Genomic DNA, 19,002 nt, shown 5'->3' with positions numbered 1-19,002 from the left:
TCCAGTGTAGGTGACCCTCCATTTGGGGGCACAGAATCTGTTTCTTGATGACTGTCATGTGGGAGTTATATCTTTAAGGGAAATAGTATTTCTTTACCAAATATCATATTTTAATCACTAACTAAAAAAGTCATATATACATGCAAACCACCGCCTGTTGCCGTGGTTACTATTTTAAGCTGTGTAGTTAATTTCACGTTCTCTATAGGATTTGAAAAGCATAATTATTCTGGTCTTTCACTACTTCCTCTTTCGTTAGCCCATCATCATTTACTGGGAGGGGGGTGGGGAGAAGGAAGAGAATGTGCTAATTAGTTGAGAGTGCACTGCACCGCACACATCTCTTTGGGGCACTGGTAACGTTATCAAACTAGGCAGCTTTGCCTCTGAAAGGGCGACAAAGACAAACAGGTAAGGAGGCAAATTTCTTTTTTTTTTTAATCTTACAAATTGGTATTTATGTCCCAACAATTTCATTATTGGCTAATGGGGAGGAGGTGGAACTGCCTGGGAGGGGATAGTCACTGTTTTTCATGGAAATGTGTCAAATGTTTTTAGATCTCACATTTTGCTTTATCGGAAAAATGTTTTTTTTAAAAGACAAGAAAATTCCAAATGCTAACTTTTTTTTCTGGTCATTTTAATAGTAATCATAGAAACACATTCTTTCTTTTGATTCTTTTGATTGAGAAAAGTTTTTAGTTCTGAAAGGACTTTTTGAACATTTTCTAGTTTCCTTACTACTATTAGATAATATTTTGGTTTTCTCCTCATTTTTGTACTCTCACAACCAGACAGATGCCCTCATCCAGTGGGTCTTTGGGTGTTTCCAAATGTTCCTTCTAATCTATTATTGACTTTATTTTTATAAGTAAAAATACAGACACCAGAACAAATTTATCTTCTGCTTTTTCTGCTTTCTTATTATCACAATATTTGGGATTTAACAGAAGATGTTTCTTAGGATAGGGAAGTGACACTATAAGTGAAATCCCTATCTTTTACCAGTCTCCCTTTCCTGCTCTTAAGTGAATTTCCTTCCAATAACCACTGATGTTTAAGAATTAAAGATGGTGCAAGAATTATAGCAAAGTTCTCTAGGGTCCTGCCTCTATACTCCTAATTAGATTACAAGCTCAAGTGAAGTTGACTTCCCTGTATCTGCCTGTAGGAAAAAGCTCTCCAACAAATTGGACAATGAAAAATAAGTGTTTAGTTTTCAGTGACATGCCAATAGACCCTCATGTTTTTTCATTTATGTAGTTTTCAAAAATTTCCCCTTTCAAAACTTGTTTCTTCGAGAAATGTCATGGAATTGTTTTCACTGTTTCGTTTTCATATAATGATTGAACACATCAGAAGGAAACTGAAATAAGAGACCAATTCCATTTTCCAATTTTCTTTTTTATTGTAAATTCAGTCCAACAAATATGAACACTTCGCTGTGGTTTTTCCTAAGTTATTTGTATAAGAAACCTTGAATTTCTGCTTATATGGCTTTGGTTTACTTAAGGTATAGATTAAATTAAACACAGTATTTGTTTTATAAAAAAGGGTGATTTGTGCATTCTTCTAAAAATTGCATTCTGTGTTTTTATCATGGGAACCAATATTATTTCTAATTTTTTGTACTTTAATAAAAATAAGTTGATTGGTGTTGGTAACAGTAGGAAAATGCCATCAAGTGGCAGTAAAATTCCTGTCTATTAGCTGAAAAGTTTGGCTAGTCTGGATTCAACCACATGCCTTAGGTTTATCAATAGTAAAAGATGACAGGTATGAGGCCTTCAAGGGCCGTAGGATTAATATTAAACATGATGATTTTGGTGAGATTAAGGCTGTGGTTTTTGCAATAAGTGTGCATTCTACCATCAATCAGTGGTTTCAGTTAGAGATACATCCTTTTTTCTTTGGGTTAATTTTACAAATGGTAACTGATGTTTGCACTGGCTTAACCATAGAACATAGAATGGAGAATCAAACAGGCTGCTAGTATCTCAATTTCGTTATTTTTGTGGTGTATGCTTGCATAATTTGCTACTGTTTGGCTTTAGGTAGGAGGAAAGTCGATCATTCAGTTTTTTTTTTTAAGTATGGAGATGGAAATTTTAGAGAAAATTTCACAGCTTAAGCTGAGTCAGAATTTCAGAGTTAAATTGATGGTGGTAAAAGGCTCTTGATTGCTAGGTCAATATTTTTACAGTACTAATTGCTAATGCAAATTTCTATTATTTACTAATGCTAATTAAATTGAACCAATTTTGATAAAGCTTAGATAATGTGTATATTAAAATCTTTATTTTGCTTCTTACATTAAAAATTGAAGAATTATATTCAAGCAAAGTTTTTCATTCTAATAAGCAAATATTTTAAGGCCCTACTATGAATTTTAATAATCTTGTATGCACAACGTTTATCCGCACATCTGTGTTGGTATAAATACTTCTATATGTTTGTACATGTAGATAGTTAAATAGTGTAGTGCTATAGAGAAAATCTGCCACAAAAAGAAAGTAAACTGTGGCCCAAAGCAATTGCCACCCCAAATCAGCAACTGTATTGTTCTGAAAGGTAAAGGACTGCCAACCGCAATTTAGAATGTCTGCTATTTGTTTCCAAGATCAATTGTTAATAATGATTTTTTAGTTAGGAACCTTGCGTATCTTCCAGCTTATAGCCAATAGGTTTTTTTTTTCTTTGTGAAAATTTTTCGTGGAAAACTTTGAAATTCCAGTACTGACTGTACTGGTGGGTGCTCCGTGGTCCAAGGATGACTGAAAAGGCCATTCTAGCTGTTACGAGAAGAGCAGGAAGAATTGGAACATCCATTTGTCATTTTGCATACTTCACAAGGGAACAACATGTCTGATTTCCCCACAGAAACTAATACCTACAATTAAGTGAGACTTTAGACAGCTCATCACTTGGGAGATATTAGTGATTAAAAACTAGCCTATACACATTCGCTTTAAACCACAGATAATGGAAAGTTGGAGAATCTTGTGAGAGAGATGCAGGGTTTAACTCAAGCATTCTTAGCTGCCATTAATATCCAAAGCGAAATAATCAATTGAGTATTTCCCGCCAAAGTTGTAATAGCATGATTTTTAAGCCCTGCAATATGATAATTTATCACTGCCTTAGGAGAAATGGTTGGCATCATCTATCAATGCAAATTTCTTTGACTATATTTTTAACCATTCCCCCACTTAGAACAAAGAGGAGGACTTGTCTGGAGACATAGTTCAGATTTTTACTTTATGATTAATTAATATATGACTGTAATAATATTGCCCATGGCTTACACAAGTATATATGTGTGTAAATATATATATTTCTTTAGTCTCTTTTTCTCTTTCTCTGTCTCTCAAACACATACACACATGTATATCATATATTATATATACCTACATATGTATTCTATACATCCCTATCATATAGGAGATATAGAAGCATACTCTGAACGAGAAATGCTCTCAATCAAAATAAGCTTGCATAGCAGATCCATTGGCCCTGAAGCTGTGATGCTAAGTTTGTTATTAATGGTAGAGAATTCTAAGTAAGAGACTGATGTATCATATCTTTGTGTCACAATCAGGTTAATGCCTTTTGTTCAAATGGTAAAATCAGTATCTTAGCAAAAAGTCTTTAGTAGCGTCCATCTTCAAGAAGACAGAACATTCAGATGAATTTGTTTTAAGTAAGAAGTCTAACAAGATAATGGACAAGGGGCTGGTCTTTTAATAGATCTGAGTAAGTTTTAAGTTCTAAATGTAATCTGCCCTAGTACTTGTGATAATGTACACAGCCACTCTACTGAAAAGAATAAATGCATTGGGCATATTCACTTTCTATATTTTATCTTGTTTTTTAAAAAGATGTTTATTCATTTCTGAATAATTCTCTACTCCCATCATATTGAGTGAGCCTTCCCTTTTAACAAAGTTTTTTTTAAATGAGAAAAAGCAATGTAGGATAATGAACTACTATATAGAGTCTGAGAGTTTCTGTATTTGTGCGTGTGTATATATACCACATATATGAACATATATGCCCATGTACACATATGTGTATATACGTACCTATCTTATACCTATCCATATATATGTACATATTTGTACACACATAGATGTACATATAAAGACATATATATGTAAATATGTGTGTATATATATACATTTATAAATACTTATATATTTGTGATATTCCACACTCATAGTTGTTTTCTTCTACAATAATGAGAGAGAAGTTGTGGCAGTTATTGAAAATAAAAATGCCACAAAATCTTTAGCTGTGTGATAAATTGATATTTAGGGGCAGTTAGGTGCCGTAGTATATAGAGTATTGGGCCTGGAGTCAGGAGAAATCTGGCCTCAGACACTTGGCTGTGTAACCCAGGGCATGTCACTTAACCCTGTTTGTCTCAGTTTCCCCATCTGTCAAATAAGCTGAAGATAGAAATGGCAAAACACTCCAGTATCTTTGCCAAGAAAACCCAAAAGGGGGTCACAAACCAGTAGACACAATTAAAAATGACTGGTCCTCCATAAGAAATAATTGGAATTTGGTTTGGCTCTTAAAAGGTGCGCTTATTATGTATGTTCACAAAGATTCCAAATGAGTATTTTTGTTTCCAACATTTTCCTTAAAAAACAAGCAGAAAAACCAACACCAAATGTATTGGAAAGTGAATGTAGATGCTTCACATGCAAATTGGGTTATTTTAAGTAAACAGAATCCCTTAGTCGGTCAGTCAATAAGCATTGATGAATCATCTGCTGTGTGCCAGGCATTGGGCTAAATGGTGGAGAAACAAAGAAAGGCGAAAGCCAGTCTGCTCTCAAGGAGCTCTCAATCTATGATGGAGACAATATGAAAGCACCTAATTACCAACAGTATACAGAATAACCCAGGCACGATCAACAGAAGAAATGCACTTGAATCCAGGGGGCCTGGGAAGGGCTTCCTGCAGAAGGTGGGATTGCCTGGGCTTCATCCTGAAGCCAGGAATTGAGAAGGGGCCATCGTTTTTTCTTGCATATTAAAGGTATAGAATCTCTAGGATCAGCCCTAGACTCTGCCTTGCCTGGTCTGCATTTTATGCAAAAGCGGGATGAATGCAAATGGGGGAGGTTTGACTAATATGATGAAATGCAGTTGGGAGGGTGAGCTGTGGTATGGGAAAACACATCCAAAGTACTCTGAATAGGCCCAAATGCTAAACTTCAGGAGAGGTGATTTAAAAAAAAAAGAAAAGAAAAATGAATTGGGGAAAATACCAATTTCTATATTTAAATTTCAAAAATTCATCAAGAAACTTCTTAGATTCCTTCAGATCCTAATAGGACTGAGAGATGGAAGGAACTTTAGAGATCATTGAGTCCAAGCCTTCATTTTCAGATAAGGCCATTGAGGCCCAGAGATAGTTAAAGGCTGGTCCAAGACTGCACAAGCCAAGAATCAGGATATGAACCCAAGTCCTCTTTAGTCCAAACTAGAATTATTCCTCCTCTCCCATACTCCCTAGGTTGACGCTGACTTATGGAAATTTCATTTAAGTCCTTTGGTTTGTAACTTTGTCTGTGTAGGTGAGACTTCATGCCTTGCCAAAATCCTCCTAAATTTAGAAACAACATTCATTTCATTCTGGAAAAAGCAGAAGTCATCAGGTTGTCTTGGGTCTGTAAAATAAAGTCATAAGACTTTCATTACCATTCTGTCTTTTTCACTTGGGACAAGCCAGTACAGTTATTTTTTTGCACGTAAGTTTCATTCTTAGTGATCTGGAGTGAGCAAGTTTGGGAAGGACCAAGGCAGAAGTTCTTATATCTGTTTAAGTCACACTTAATTAAAAATGTATCCCTGATCTTCAAGTGCCAGAAAAATCCCCACCACAAACACTTCGACCAATTCCATGCCAAGTGACTCATCCAGGTTCACACAGCTAATAAATGTCAGAGGCAGAACCTGAAACCAGATCTTCTTGCCCCACATCCATAGTCCCATCCACTCCCCTACACTGCTTCTTGAACCAGCTTCAATATTTTTCCCAAATAGTCTCCGCCAACCCATAGTTGTGCTTGTCTTCAAGATGTGACTCAAATTTTACCACCTCCTAGAAGCCTTCCCTAATTAACCCTGATAATAATAGCTAATGCTAACAGAGAATTTTAAGATTTGCAAAGTGTTTTGTAAATATCTCCTTTAATTCTCACAACAACACTATAAAGTAGGTGCTGTTATGTCCCCATCTGGCAGATGAAAACACTGAGGCAGATGGAGGTTAAGTGACTTGCCCATGGTCACACAGCTAGCTTGTGCCTGAGGTCAGGTTTGAACTCAGCTCTTCCTGATTCTAGGTCCAGCATGCTCTGTATCCACTAAGTCATCAGCCTCTTCTCTCATTTTCATTCTGTCCTTTTAACCCTCAGTGAATATTGTTAATTCTGTGTTTTCTCCTACTTGTCATCTACCTGTCACTTTGTAATTTTTTTCTAAATAATTCAGGGTGGTATAGACTAGGTGCTTCTCTCTCTCAACCCCCCTTCCCATCCAACTAGATTGAAAACAAGTGGATCTGAGGAGCTGATTCATTTGTATACCTTTCTCAAAACAGCTCATTTATGATTAAGTACAGATTTCTCTGGCCTAAGGTTATTCATTCAACAAATATTTAGTAAGTGCGTACTATATGTGTCCTTGGTGATGATCCAAACTGGGGGAAAGGTAGGGGAGCATCAAGATGAATGAGACCATGAATCACAGGATGTCCGAATTGGAAGAGAGCTGCTCAGATTCCAATTAGTCCAAACCACAGTTGCAGGTCATCCTCAACAACATTCAGTGTTTTTATAGAATTCAATGCCTGGAATCCTTTCCCTGCTTGTCTATGCCCACTGCCCTCTCTGGCTTCCATCAACGCCCAGCTAAAACCCCACCTCTTACAGAAGCCTTTTCCAAACCCCTTTCATGCTGGTGCTTTCCCTCTGAGATGATCTCCTAATACGGGCGATTTGAGCCCCTCTACCTGTGGTGGAGCCGTCCGACCTCCTTCTGGTCTGATCAGCCATAGTAAGACACACTGTCCCTTGACTCCAGCATAGGGATGTCATTTTGGTGCTGTTTGAGCATGAGGGACCACCACCACTACCACCACTGCTACCGTCAGAGCCCTTAACCACCACCACCACCAGTTCATCCTGTTGGTGGCTCATTCGTACATAGTTGTTTGCGTATTTTCTCCCCCAACACAATGTGACCTCCTTGAAAGCACAGCCTGTATTTATCTTTCATTATCTCCTGTTATATAATAGATGTCTAATGAATATTTCTTGACTGTTGTAGAGAGGGAGAATCTCTTTAAGGATCTTTCTGTAGTAGGAAAGATAAAAAATGTAGCTTATGTTCTGATTGGTGAAAGACAATGGAACAAAAGTAGCTGAAAAGACTGCGAGGGGAATTTGTTCTTCACATGTCTCAGTCACGTCTGACTCTTCATAATTCCACTGGAGTTTTCTTGGCAAAGACACTAGAGGGGTTTGCCATGTACTTCTCTAGCTCCTTTTACAGATGAGGAAATTGAGGCAAATAGGATTTAGTGACTTGCCCAGGGTCACACAGCTACGAAGTATCTGAGGCCGGATTTGAAATCAGGAAGATGACTCCAGGCCTGGGACTCCATTGACTACATCACCTAGTTACCCACTATGCCACCTAGCTGGAGGCCATTTCACTTGTGTGTTAGTATTATCTGGGCCCAACAGGGTTTCCAGCACCTCGTAGGTATTTGATCAACATATATTGATCAACTGATTGGAGTTGGAATTTGAGCCGGGCCTTGAATTGTCAATCCATCAGTCCGATAGTCTTTATTAAGCCTATGCCATGAGCTGAGCCGAAGAGACGCAGCTCCCTGCACTCAGAAGCTCACAGTGAGAAGGCTGAGATGAAGAGGTCAGGGAATGGCTGGGAGAGTGTTTGCTTTAGTCTTAGCCTTCACGGGGGTAATGGCGCCAGGCCCTCCCTTTCCTCCACTTTTAGCCTTTTGATGTAAGAATGTGGTGTTCACGTGCTCAGAGTTTGTAGATTCCCTATGTGAAGTGGCCATTCAAGGTTGGGATTTTAACTCTTGCCCAGAGTTTCTGTTTTCACTTTACCCTAAGATATTGAAAGCCTCCACTTGGTGTCTGTGACTGATCGCCTGTACTTAAGACACCACCAGGAAGCCCTTTTGTTTCACAAGAAGCAGGAAGTTGCACACATGCCGTGAGATTGCTGGTGATATCAACCATAGCGTGTAGATGTATTTTTAGGTTCCCTTTTTTTTAAAGGCTCAACATAAAACATCATGGCCTGAATGTTATAGTGGATAGACAACTGACCTGGGAGTTAGGAAAACCTGCATTTCAGCCTGGCCTGTGAGATCCTGGGAAAATCACAGAGGCTCTCTGGGCCTCAGGGAATGCTCTCTGACACTTAGCTGTAGAGAGGGCTCTGACCTGCATTGGCAGAAAGAGTTTGCTCACCTGGGGTCCTTCACCAAATCTCAGGTCCACACCCCACCACAATGTACAATATCCTCTGTAAGACCAGGAGTTAGATCCGCATAATGGGAGATGCTTCTTTGACATCCTGTTTTTCCGTGTTTCCAAATAAAAGAGAGGGGGGAAGCTGTTATCTCTTCGATGGAAAGGCATCACCCCTAGAACCTGAGGATAGAGGCTCAGACCCATCTGTGGAGCTTGTATATGTGTGACCTAAGGCAGTTCACTTATTCTCTGTTTCCGCATCTGTAGAAAACACATTGGGCTAGGGAGCCTCTGAGTTCCTCTGGGCTTCACCACCTTGCTTCATCTGCCTTCTCCCTCTCCCTTTGGGGCCCTTTTCGCCTATTGGCAAGTTCTTTCTGGAACCTTCCCTTTGAGGAAGGACCCACACCAGCCTTGCTTCCCTCTGTGGTTCTCCTCTCCCCACACCCACCTTTTTCACATTCCCTTTTATTTTATGGCTGATTTCCCTCCTCTTGAATATAAGCTCTTTGAGGGTAAAAGCTGCTTTTTTTTACATGTATTTGTAGCCCCAGTGTTTAGCACAGTGACTGGCCCTTAGTAAGCTCTTAATAAATGCTTGTTGACTCAATTCTGTATTTAATTAACCTCTCTAGACCTTGATTTCCTCAGCTGTCAATCCATGAGGGACTTGGACGAGTAGACCTGGAAGGTCCATTCTTGTTTTCAATCTACTGTCTTTCAGTTTCTTTTGTATATATCTTGTATTTACTGACAATTTGTGGGCATGCTCTTTCCCTGCAGTAGAACGTATATTCCTGGCATGTATTTCTTTCTTGCCTTTGCACTATGCATTCCCCGAGTAGCCCAGTGCCTGGCCCAGAGTCGGCACTTTAATTCTGCTTGGTCTGAATCGACGGAAGCACTGTGCTCCCTAGTTTGACTAATAAGAAACAGAAAAAGCCTGAGGATACATAGCGTCCCATCCCAGGAAAAGCTGGGTTTTCCCTCTTGGGTTTCTGGCTAGAGAGGAATCTGAAACCAACCGTTGCTGAATCTGTCTGAACCGCCCTGCTTGCATTTCAGAGCCTCCCCTTCCTCGTCCCTTGGCGCTGGTATTTACAGTGTGACCACTGCCTGTAACTTTGTTCTAACTTAGTGGCTTCCCAAGAATTAATTGTAAATACTATCTGTGACTTCTTTCTCTTTAGAAATCCAAGTGCCCCGAAATGATTACATTTTTAGTTACAGAACTTAGACTCAGATCTGCCATGATTTTCTAATGTCTACAGACATAGAGAATAGAAAAGGACTTGTCTAAGAATGGTAGAGTAGATATAAAATTGAAGTCAGAGGACCTTGGTTTACCACTTCCTGTGTGACTTTGTCTTTCTGGAAAAAAAAGCGTGGTGGGGAGGGGGTTCTTGGAGGGCACAATCACCCATTTCCACTGTAATGCTGTTGTTTCAGAGCAAGAAGTTCACTTGTGCCCTGTTTTGCTGGGTTGAGAATCCACCCAAGATCTTTTTGCTAGTGAAGATGCCCAAGTAGTTCCAAAGGAGGTGTTAGCCTATTAATAACAGCAGAATTCTGCAAGGGTGTTTGTCTGGATGCCTAAAGAGAATGTTATTGTAAAACAGTTACTCCATATCCTCCAACATATGAATGGGAACAAAGCTTGGCCTAAAGTATTAACACGTCCATAAGAACACGGCACAATTTCCGACAGGGTCTTTCTATACAAGCGTGTTTCTCTTTGGAGACACACATAATAATAGTAACAAATAACTTACTTTAGGGTGGGGTCTTTCTGGAGACAAATGAAAATAATAACAAATAATTTGCCTTAATATAGCAACCCAAGGCAATGATGCAGCCCATCAGCTAGAGAGTTGGGCTTGGAATCAAGGAGACGAGTTCAAATTTGGCTTCAGATAGTTTTTGGCTGCGTGACCCTGGAAAGTCACTTAACCTCTGTTTGCCTCAGCATCTTCAACTCTGAAATGAGGCATAATAACAGCACCTACCTGGCAGGGTTGTTGTGAGGGTGAAATGAGATTGTAATTGTCAATATAAATATTATAAGCTGCCATAAAAATAAACTGTAAGGTGCTATGAGTGCTGATTCTCTTCTCTGTCCCTCCCCATCTATTTTCCTCAAAATAATTCTGTAAAGGAGGTGGTTTTTCCTTCATGTTACATATTAGAAACTGAGACCCAGAGAACTTGGTGATGGTCACAAAGCTAGTGTTAAAAGTCAAGACCTGGAGACCTTCAGAAATGTGTGTGTGGAGATGGGTGTTGGCTGATTCCGTTCAACATGACTCAATTAAACATCCGTCACATGCCAGGCAGACACCGGATTGGGTGCTGAACGGACAAAGACTAGTAGGCCCTGTCCTCAGGGAGCTGACTTTCATTATAAGGGAGGGAGGCAATAGATAGAGCAAACATAAATGCAAAGTAGAAATAAAAACATCAGCTCCACTCCCAAGATAAAACATTTATCTTTTATTGTAGAGATAGGAGGGAGCCCCTGACATTTATTGAGAGGGAAGTGATACTGTCATATCTGAACTTTGCAAAAGTTCATTTGGCAGCTATTTGAAGGATGGATTGAAGTGGGGAGAGACTAGAAGCCTTCATTAGGATGTTTGTTCCTTAAGACTAAGGACTTTTTTCCCCTTCCTTTGTTGGTAGCTAGATCACACAGTGGACAGAGTGCTGGACTTTGAGTTAGAAAGATGTGAGTTCAAATCCAACTTATGGTCTAGATATTATATGGTCTAAAGCAACGGGATTGGTCTGAAATAGAAAGGAGGTCACTAAACCATGCAAAAGGATCTCTGTGGCCCCAATGACTTAGAAAACTACATATTAACATTTTCTGTGTTTCATTGTATTGTTTTACTTTGTTAAGTATTTTCCAGTCACATTTTAATCCAGTTTGGGCCTCACTCCAATACTGTGGGCTGGTGTATGTTGGACACGTCTGGTTTAAAAGGAGATTATTGGCGTGTTTACAAGCTCTGTTGGAAGAGCCAGTGGATAAAGAGCAATTGCAAATTAATGAGAGAGAGTGAAGGATAAATGGGAGTCACTCCCAGAAAAGAGGAGGTGGCACCAAGGGCAGAAACTGAAGAAGTCCTGTGAGGAGAAGGGCTGCCTCCTTTTCATCTCTAAGACTTAAGCAAAGGAAGAGAGAAAGGGGGATGATCTGCAATGATCTGGTGAGTAGATAGAGAGCAACGGGACTTCTGAGGAATGGCCACAGCACTTCTGATGCATGGTTATACATGTAAGCTGCATTTTAGTCACCCACAGCTGGCCCCTGCTCTGACTCTCTCCTCAAAAGAGCATTCCTGCTGGCTGCAAAAGTGCCTTTGGCTCAAATGGACGGAGACCAGAGTTTGAATGACTCACCTACGGGTCGGTTAGGGGAGGCTAATTTGGAGGGTTAATCACAGCATGATAAGATTCATGTTGGGTGATCCTGGGATGATAAGGCCTTCTCCTTCATCACCCTTCCAGAAGGAGATGCTGCAGAATGCCTTTTTGGGAGCCAAGGGGCCTCTCCTCCCACCCTATTTGGCTTTTCTTCCTCTTGTGGGTTAACATCATGTTTGAAAAGTCTCTTTCCCAAGGGCCAATGTGCCCCTTTCTGAGGATGATGTCACCTTTGCTGAGGCCCAAGCGTTTGTTACTGACTGGACATGAAATCATTATTGTCTACTCTCATTTAATGTTTGGGGAGTGCTCTTATTTTGTGAGAATCAAATAGAGAAATAAGAAAAGGCTAGAGAAGCTACATCTGTGAGGGATCTTTTGGCATGCGTGGCTCACACCGGAGAGATTCTAGATCTCATTCTGGCCACATTTCCATTCTCAGTAGAATGTCTCCCACTGGATTGGAAAAGGAGTTTTAGCTTTAACTCCAAAGGGGAAATTGATGTCTCCTACTGATGCTTTAAAAATGGCCAACATTGGGATTTTTTGCATATATACCTTTCTTTTATGCTCTATGATTTTTCTCTCATGAGTAAAGCATTTTGGGATAGATGGCCAAAGCAAATTTGTGCCTTGGCCATACATGCGTGTGTGTGTGCGTGTGTGTGTGCGTGTGTGTGTGTGTGTGTGTGTGTGTGTGTGTGTGTATGTGCACATGTTTTCAAAGGGTCTGTTTACTATTCACTGAACCTTCCCTGACATAAACAGCCACAGCAGCACTTTAAAACAAGATTCAGGAGCAGTTTGACACCAGATCACTTCATGACATTCCTTGGGTTCTGCCTTTATATCTTGATGCCACACTCAAAGGAATGTCGTAGTGAATTTTTCCACAATTGTATTGTGTTCTCTAGCCAAGTCGGATCGTTGGATCTCAGATTTTGATCTAAAAGAGACCTAGAGTTTATCCAGTCTAACAACCCTCATTTTCATAGATGAGAAGCCAATGCCTAGAGATTAATAAGGTGCCTTGGTCCAGGTCATGCAGCTAGTAATGATGAAGAATTAGAATTTGGATATAGATCCTCTGACCCCAAGTCCACGGTCCCAAGGAGTATTAGTGCACCATGGAGTAACCTGAAAGATATCAAGGAGTGAGTCTGACTGTATCTCACCATAAGTGGCTCAGTGGTATGTGATCTCCACATTCCTTTCCTGCCCTTGCTCTTTCTATCAGCTCTTCCCATAGGCCTAGCATGCTCTTTCTCCACCCTCGAATCTTCCTTTTAGAATCTTTCTCTTCCATTAGGTTTCCATGCTTCATATACCAACATTTCTCAGTTCTCCTAGGTGTTAAGATTCCCTCCCTTTCCAAATCATCTTGTACCTACTCATCTTTGTAAATGCTGCAATGCTTTCCCCTCACCTTCGGTTCCCATCAGAGCCTTGAGGGTAGGGACTATTTGTCCTTTTTTTTCTTTTTATATCCACAACATACACATAGTAGATGCCCAATAAATGTTTATTGAGTCGGCCACTAATCCCTTCCCTCTCCTATTTTTGCTATGCTTTGACTTATTTTCCCTAATATTTACTAAGTGCATTAAAGGTCTTGGGCTGAAAAGGCATCACTACCTTGTAGGCCTTTAACCCACCGTTGTAAGCAGGTAACTGACATTAGTTCCAGAAACAGACCTTGGTGTGTCCAGAGGTAAGCTGAGTTGCTGGCTCATCTGAACAAGCCCAGCTCAAGCTCCAGACATGCCTATGGAAACAGGCCAGGGGTTGGCAGCCTCCTGATAGATAGCATGCCAATGTTTCAACTCCTTTCCTTGTGAGTGAACTCTTTTGAATGGGGGTGAATAGCCGAGATTGGGCCAAGTGCCAAGATAAGTGGGGAAAAGGAAGCAGGACAGTGGGAAAGACAGCATGGTGGCATCAGCTGCTCTACATGTCAATCGGCCTAGATGCCTGAAGTGGCCAATGGCCAAAGGAGACAGAATTTTACCATGTTCTTTTTTTAATCACATGATACACAAAATTAAAAATAAACACTTTGTCTCAATAGGGGGTGAAGGGAGGGAAAGTTAACCAGTAGTGATATCCCGCAATACCCATACCTTCCTGATCACTAATGATCTGTTTGGACTCCATCGAATGAAGTAGCTTTTGGTGCCAAAAACATTCTAGCATCTTCCAGGCATCGTTGAGAATGACCAATGAAGAAAATCACCTCTTTAAAGACTCCCTCTGTCAAGCTTAGCAGCATTTTGTAAGAATAAATACATTTTTCAGGTAAAGAACAACGATGAAAACTTAATCTCTCCTGGTTCAGCCTTTAAATTTGACTTTCTTTAGAAAGGCAAAACATTATGAAGAGAGGACCTAATGTGTACAGTATCCTTTATGCTTTTATCTTTAAAAAATTGTATAGTTCTTAATAAAAAGTAAAGGAGAAAAAGTCCACATTAAGGGAATATGGGAGTAGTTAAGTAGCATTATAAAGAACAGACATTATGCGTAGTAATTAAATACACAGTATGAGCACAAATGAAGGCTTTGTTGTAATTCGAGAATATTATAACCTAAAATTGCAGTGTATTCCTTCTTCTGATTAGTTTGAGTTTGAACATACTATATGTATGTACATAGGGGTTGTTTTTTCTGTCTTTTCATGTGTTTCTGTCTGTTTTTCTCTATCCTTCTCAGCAATTAAAATTAGTACACCCTCATTTTTAATTAATGTGTGACTTATAAACCTCAGTCAGTCTGTTTGTACAGGCAAAATGGTTCACAAACCCTCAATAATTTATAACACCTTCATTTTAAGTTCTATCTTTTTTTCCAATCTCCCCAAATGCTTTCCAGTAAGTAGATTTGAAACACAGAGATTAAAACTATGTGCTTTTTAAAAATAAAATTTTATTGAAAAATACTCAGTTTTTCCATTACCCAGATTTCTATCTGTACACCTATCACCCCTTTCCAGAGAACTGAGCTTAAAAGAAAGGCTTTTTTAAAGAGGAAATAGAAAAAATTCAATTAACCATTCAACGCATAGAAAGTTGCTGACATTATATGTAATGTTCTGCAGTCATAGACCCTGAGTTTTGCAAAGGAATGGAGGGAGGTGATGTGTCACTTCCAACACTAGGGCCAAGCTTGTGCTCTTTGATTTGACAGTATTCAATTGTTCTGTGATTATTACTGTTTCTAATTATTGTGTTGTCTTTGTAAAGTGAGAATAATCGCCCTTCCCTCCAAAGTTGTTGTGAGGATAAAATGAGGCAATATCTTTAAAGTGCTTTACGACCCTAAATGTACTTTGTAATTGCAATGATTATTGCCATTGTAGTCATCAAGCACGTTGATTTCATGTTTCTGCTTACTTCGCCCTGCATCAGTTCATGTTAGTCCTTTCAGGCTTCTCCATATTCACCATTTTCGCTGTTTCTTATAATTCAGCAACAGTCCTTTATACTCGTGTCCTACAATTTGTTTAGCCATTCCTTCATTAACTTGTTTCCACTTCTTTGATGCCATAAAAAGGGTTCCCATAAATATTTTGGTGGACATGAAACTCTTTTTTCTGACATTGACTCCCTTGGTGTATATACTTAGTGGTGGAACCTCTGGTTCAGAGAGCATTAACATTTTCATCACTTTGTCTGCATAGTTACAATTGCCTTCCAGAATTGTTGTACCACTTTACAGCTCCATCAGTAATGCATGCCTGTTTTTTAAGATGAGCAAAATATTAACCATTCTGGTTTCTTAAAATCACTTTTTACCAACTTTCTGTGTATAGGGGTTATTTTGTTTCACATATCTCTTAATTATTGGTGATTCGGACAGTTTAAAATACTTAAAAAGAAACCAAAAATATGGGGCTAAAGAGTTGACAATTCTCAAAGCCAGTTTGCCCAGTGGTCATCTGGAGGATACAAAAAACTTCAGGTTTTATCCTCTTCACCCCATTCTCTTTTGGGATATATGGGAGAAGGAAAAAGATAAAGATTGGAAGAGTGGAAGAGGTCTCCATCACCAGAAGTACATTGGGGGGATCTTAAGCTAGACTCACCAACAGACACTTGGCTTCATGGCCTATAATAGGCAATTAATAAATTTATAAATAAATAAATTTATTGATTACAAAGGCACTGTGCTAGATGAAAAGAAAAGAAAAGAAAGGAAAAGTAAAGACAGAAACATTCAGGTTTCAAGTGTTCAGTCCATTGACCCTTGCTGCCTCACTATTACCATAATGTCAACATGGGCATATTAGAAAAATATGATGGAGTTAAATTTTTTTAAATTTTTTTCTTTTTATCAATTACATGTAATTTTTTGGTAACATTTTGGTTTTGAAAAAAATATTTTGAGTTTCAAATTCTTTTTCTCCCTCTTCTTGTTCCCCTTGAAAAGGCAAGGAATTTGACATAGATTATTCATGTGAAGTCATGCAAAGTATATTTCCATATTAGCTATGTTGCAAAAGAAAACAAAGACCAAAGAAATCCCCAAGAAAAATAGAACAGTAATAAATAAATGCTTTGATCTCCATTCAGACTCTACCAGTTCTTTCTCTGGAAGTGGCTAGCATTTTTCATCATGAGTCCTTTGGAATTATCTTGGATCATTGTATTGCTAAGATTAACTGTCATTCACAATTGATCATTGTTGTTAATATGGTGTTACTGTGTACAATGCTCTTCTGCTTCCGCTCACTTCACTTTGCATCGGTTTATATACATCTCTAGGTTTTTCTGAAAGCACCCTACTCAACATATTTTATAGCACAGCAGCATTCCATCACAATAATATGCCCGATTTGTTCAGACATTCTCCAACTGATGGGCATCCTTTCAATTTCCATTTCTTTGCCACCACAAAAAGAACTCTATATTTTTGTACATGTGGGTCCTTTTCCCTTTTTTATGATCTCTTTGAAATGCAGACCCTGTAGTGGTATTGCTGGATCAAAGGGTACACATGGTTTTATAGCCCTTTGGGCATAGGTCCAAATTGCTCTCCAGAAGGGATGGATCAGCTCACAACTCCACCAACAGTGCATTAGCGTCCCAATTTTCCCACAACCCCTCCAATATTTGTCACTTCCCTGTTCTGTTATTGTGATGGAGTTTTGACTTCTGTCTTCTAATAATAACGCAAAGCTTGGAAGCAGGAGTTCTGATTAAACCCAGGAAATAAATGAAAAACATAAACTGAGGCCTTAGTAAGATAATCAATCAGGTACTTCTTTTGACTCTGCCTGCAGGAACCTTTTGATTAAAGCCTTTCCACTCTCCAGAAATAAAAGAAACACTTCATGGACCAAGAAGGATGGGAATGCTGTGCTAAAGAATATTGCAGGATTCCAATAAAATAAAAATGTGGTGATCGATTCACTGTTGACATTGTCATGACGATGGTTCTTGAAATCCGAGCACCACTCAGAATTTAGGAGACAATGAAGGTACTTACCTTCTCCCATTAGCACCACACTGGCAACTACTTGGTCAGTCTTTCCATGTGCTGACTCACAGAGGAGATGTTCAGTGATCAAGAAACAGTTATATCTGTAGAGGAGAGTAGAGAGTGAGCATGAGTCCAGGGAGACTCAAACATGCCAGGTGATCAAAGGAGCAGAGTTTGAAAGAGTGAACATTTTAGGTGTTAGACGTAGTGGGTGGGGTTACATCATAAGCTAAAACCCTCCTTACCATTTGCAAAGCATTTGAGGAATGTAAGCTCATGTGAACCTCACAATCATCTGTGAGGTTGGGTCCTTAGGTATTGTTGTTCCATTTTAGAGATAAACTGAGGATCAGGAATTTTAATTGACCAGCCCATAGTCACACAGCTTTTAATTTTCAGTAGGAGGACTTCATCTTAGATCTCCATGATCTCACCTTCTACCCTCTATGCCAAGCTCTTTATCTGATAAACACAATAAAAAAATTGCCTTTAAGCAACTAGGAAGCAAGATCACTATGGTTCAATATCCCCTCTTTCCCTGATTACCCTTTGGGAAGGCCTCCTCATGGGTCATTGGGACTTTCTCCTGGTCACTTTTTATGCTGAGCCTGGTGAGTTCCTCTGGAAAAGGCAAAGGAAGGGAAATGAATAGGTGCTTCGGGTCTAAAAAAGCAAATTCTGTCTTCATATAATTTATAACTTATTAAAGGCTTATCCCCACATAGTTCATGGGACTAAAAACACTCTTTCCCTTAGGAATTCTATTATCCTTCTAAGGCCAGCCAACAGAAGGCTGGGGATCTCTAGTTTCTCCATTGTGTGCCCTGTAAGGCATGAACTCACTATCATGGTTGTCTTTGGGATTCTCTCTGCTTGTCAATGTCACTCCTAAATATGGCCTTCAGAGCTGAATGTGCTGCTCCAAATGAGGCCTTATCTGAGTAGAGAAAGGGTGACCAGAGTCATAGGAGGGATCCAGGGAAGAGGGATGACACCAAGGAAGGTGAACTTTTCAAGGAGAAGGAATTGGAGAGCAAGGCCCAAGATTCCAGCAAGGCCGAGAAGGGATGTTTGAGAAAAAGTCAGGAGGCCATCGGGATCCTTGGAAAAAGTTATTTCAGTGGAATGGTCAGAGGATAAGGGCTGCCACTGAAGAAATCACATACTTTCCCTTGGGAAGTATTCTCAAAATTAATTATGAATATTGTTTTCCAAAACACTTATTGAAAATGGCTTCTACCTCCCTTCTTTTCTCTTTCTCTTTCTCTCTCTCTCTCTCTCTCTCTCTCTCTCTCTCTCTCTCTCTCTCTCTCTCTCCTATTTGTTGAAGAGGGCAAAATCCCATACTATAATCATGTAAATCAATTCCTGTGGAATGTTGGGATGATTCTACATCTATCATATGAATTTAGAACCCAGGAGTTAGTGCATAATGGTTTCTACAGAATTGAGTTCCAGAGAATGGATCTACGTCCTGTGGGATATTAGGTGGTTAATGCATGTTCTTGGGATACACTTTCATAGGAGCCACCCAGAAAACTCTCCAGATGCAGATGGAGCTAGTTACTTA

At 39.4% G+C, this 19,002-nt stretch overlaps 1 protein-coding gene across 2 annotated transcripts in view; it reads left to right on the top strand.

The window, feature by feature from the left end:
- The first annotated feature begins 360 nt into the window (after positions 1 to 360).
- MBNL1 (muscleblind like splicing regulator 1) overlaps positions 361 to 19,002 on the top strand; it is a 257,520-nt gene continuing 238,878 nt past the window's right edge. Inside the window, exon 1 of one of the 2 annotated variants that reach the window (XM_036755173.1) lies at positions 361 to 411. The gene's annotated coding sequence lies outside the window, so the exon portion shown is untranslated. The remainder of the gene's footprint in view (positions 412 to 19,002) is intronic. The other variant, XM_036755159.1, reaches the window with a different exon arrangement.

The sequence above is a fragment of the Trichosurus vulpecula genome, chromosome 4, assembly GCF_011100635.1.
Source record: "Trichosurus vulpecula isolate mTriVul1 chromosome 4, mTriVul1.pri, whole genome shotgun sequence".
NCBI classification, from domain to species: Eukaryota; Metazoa; Chordata; class Mammalia; order Diprotodontia; family Phalangeridae; genus Trichosurus; species Trichosurus vulpecula.
This window is presented reverse-complemented; position numbering and strand designations above follow the sequence as displayed.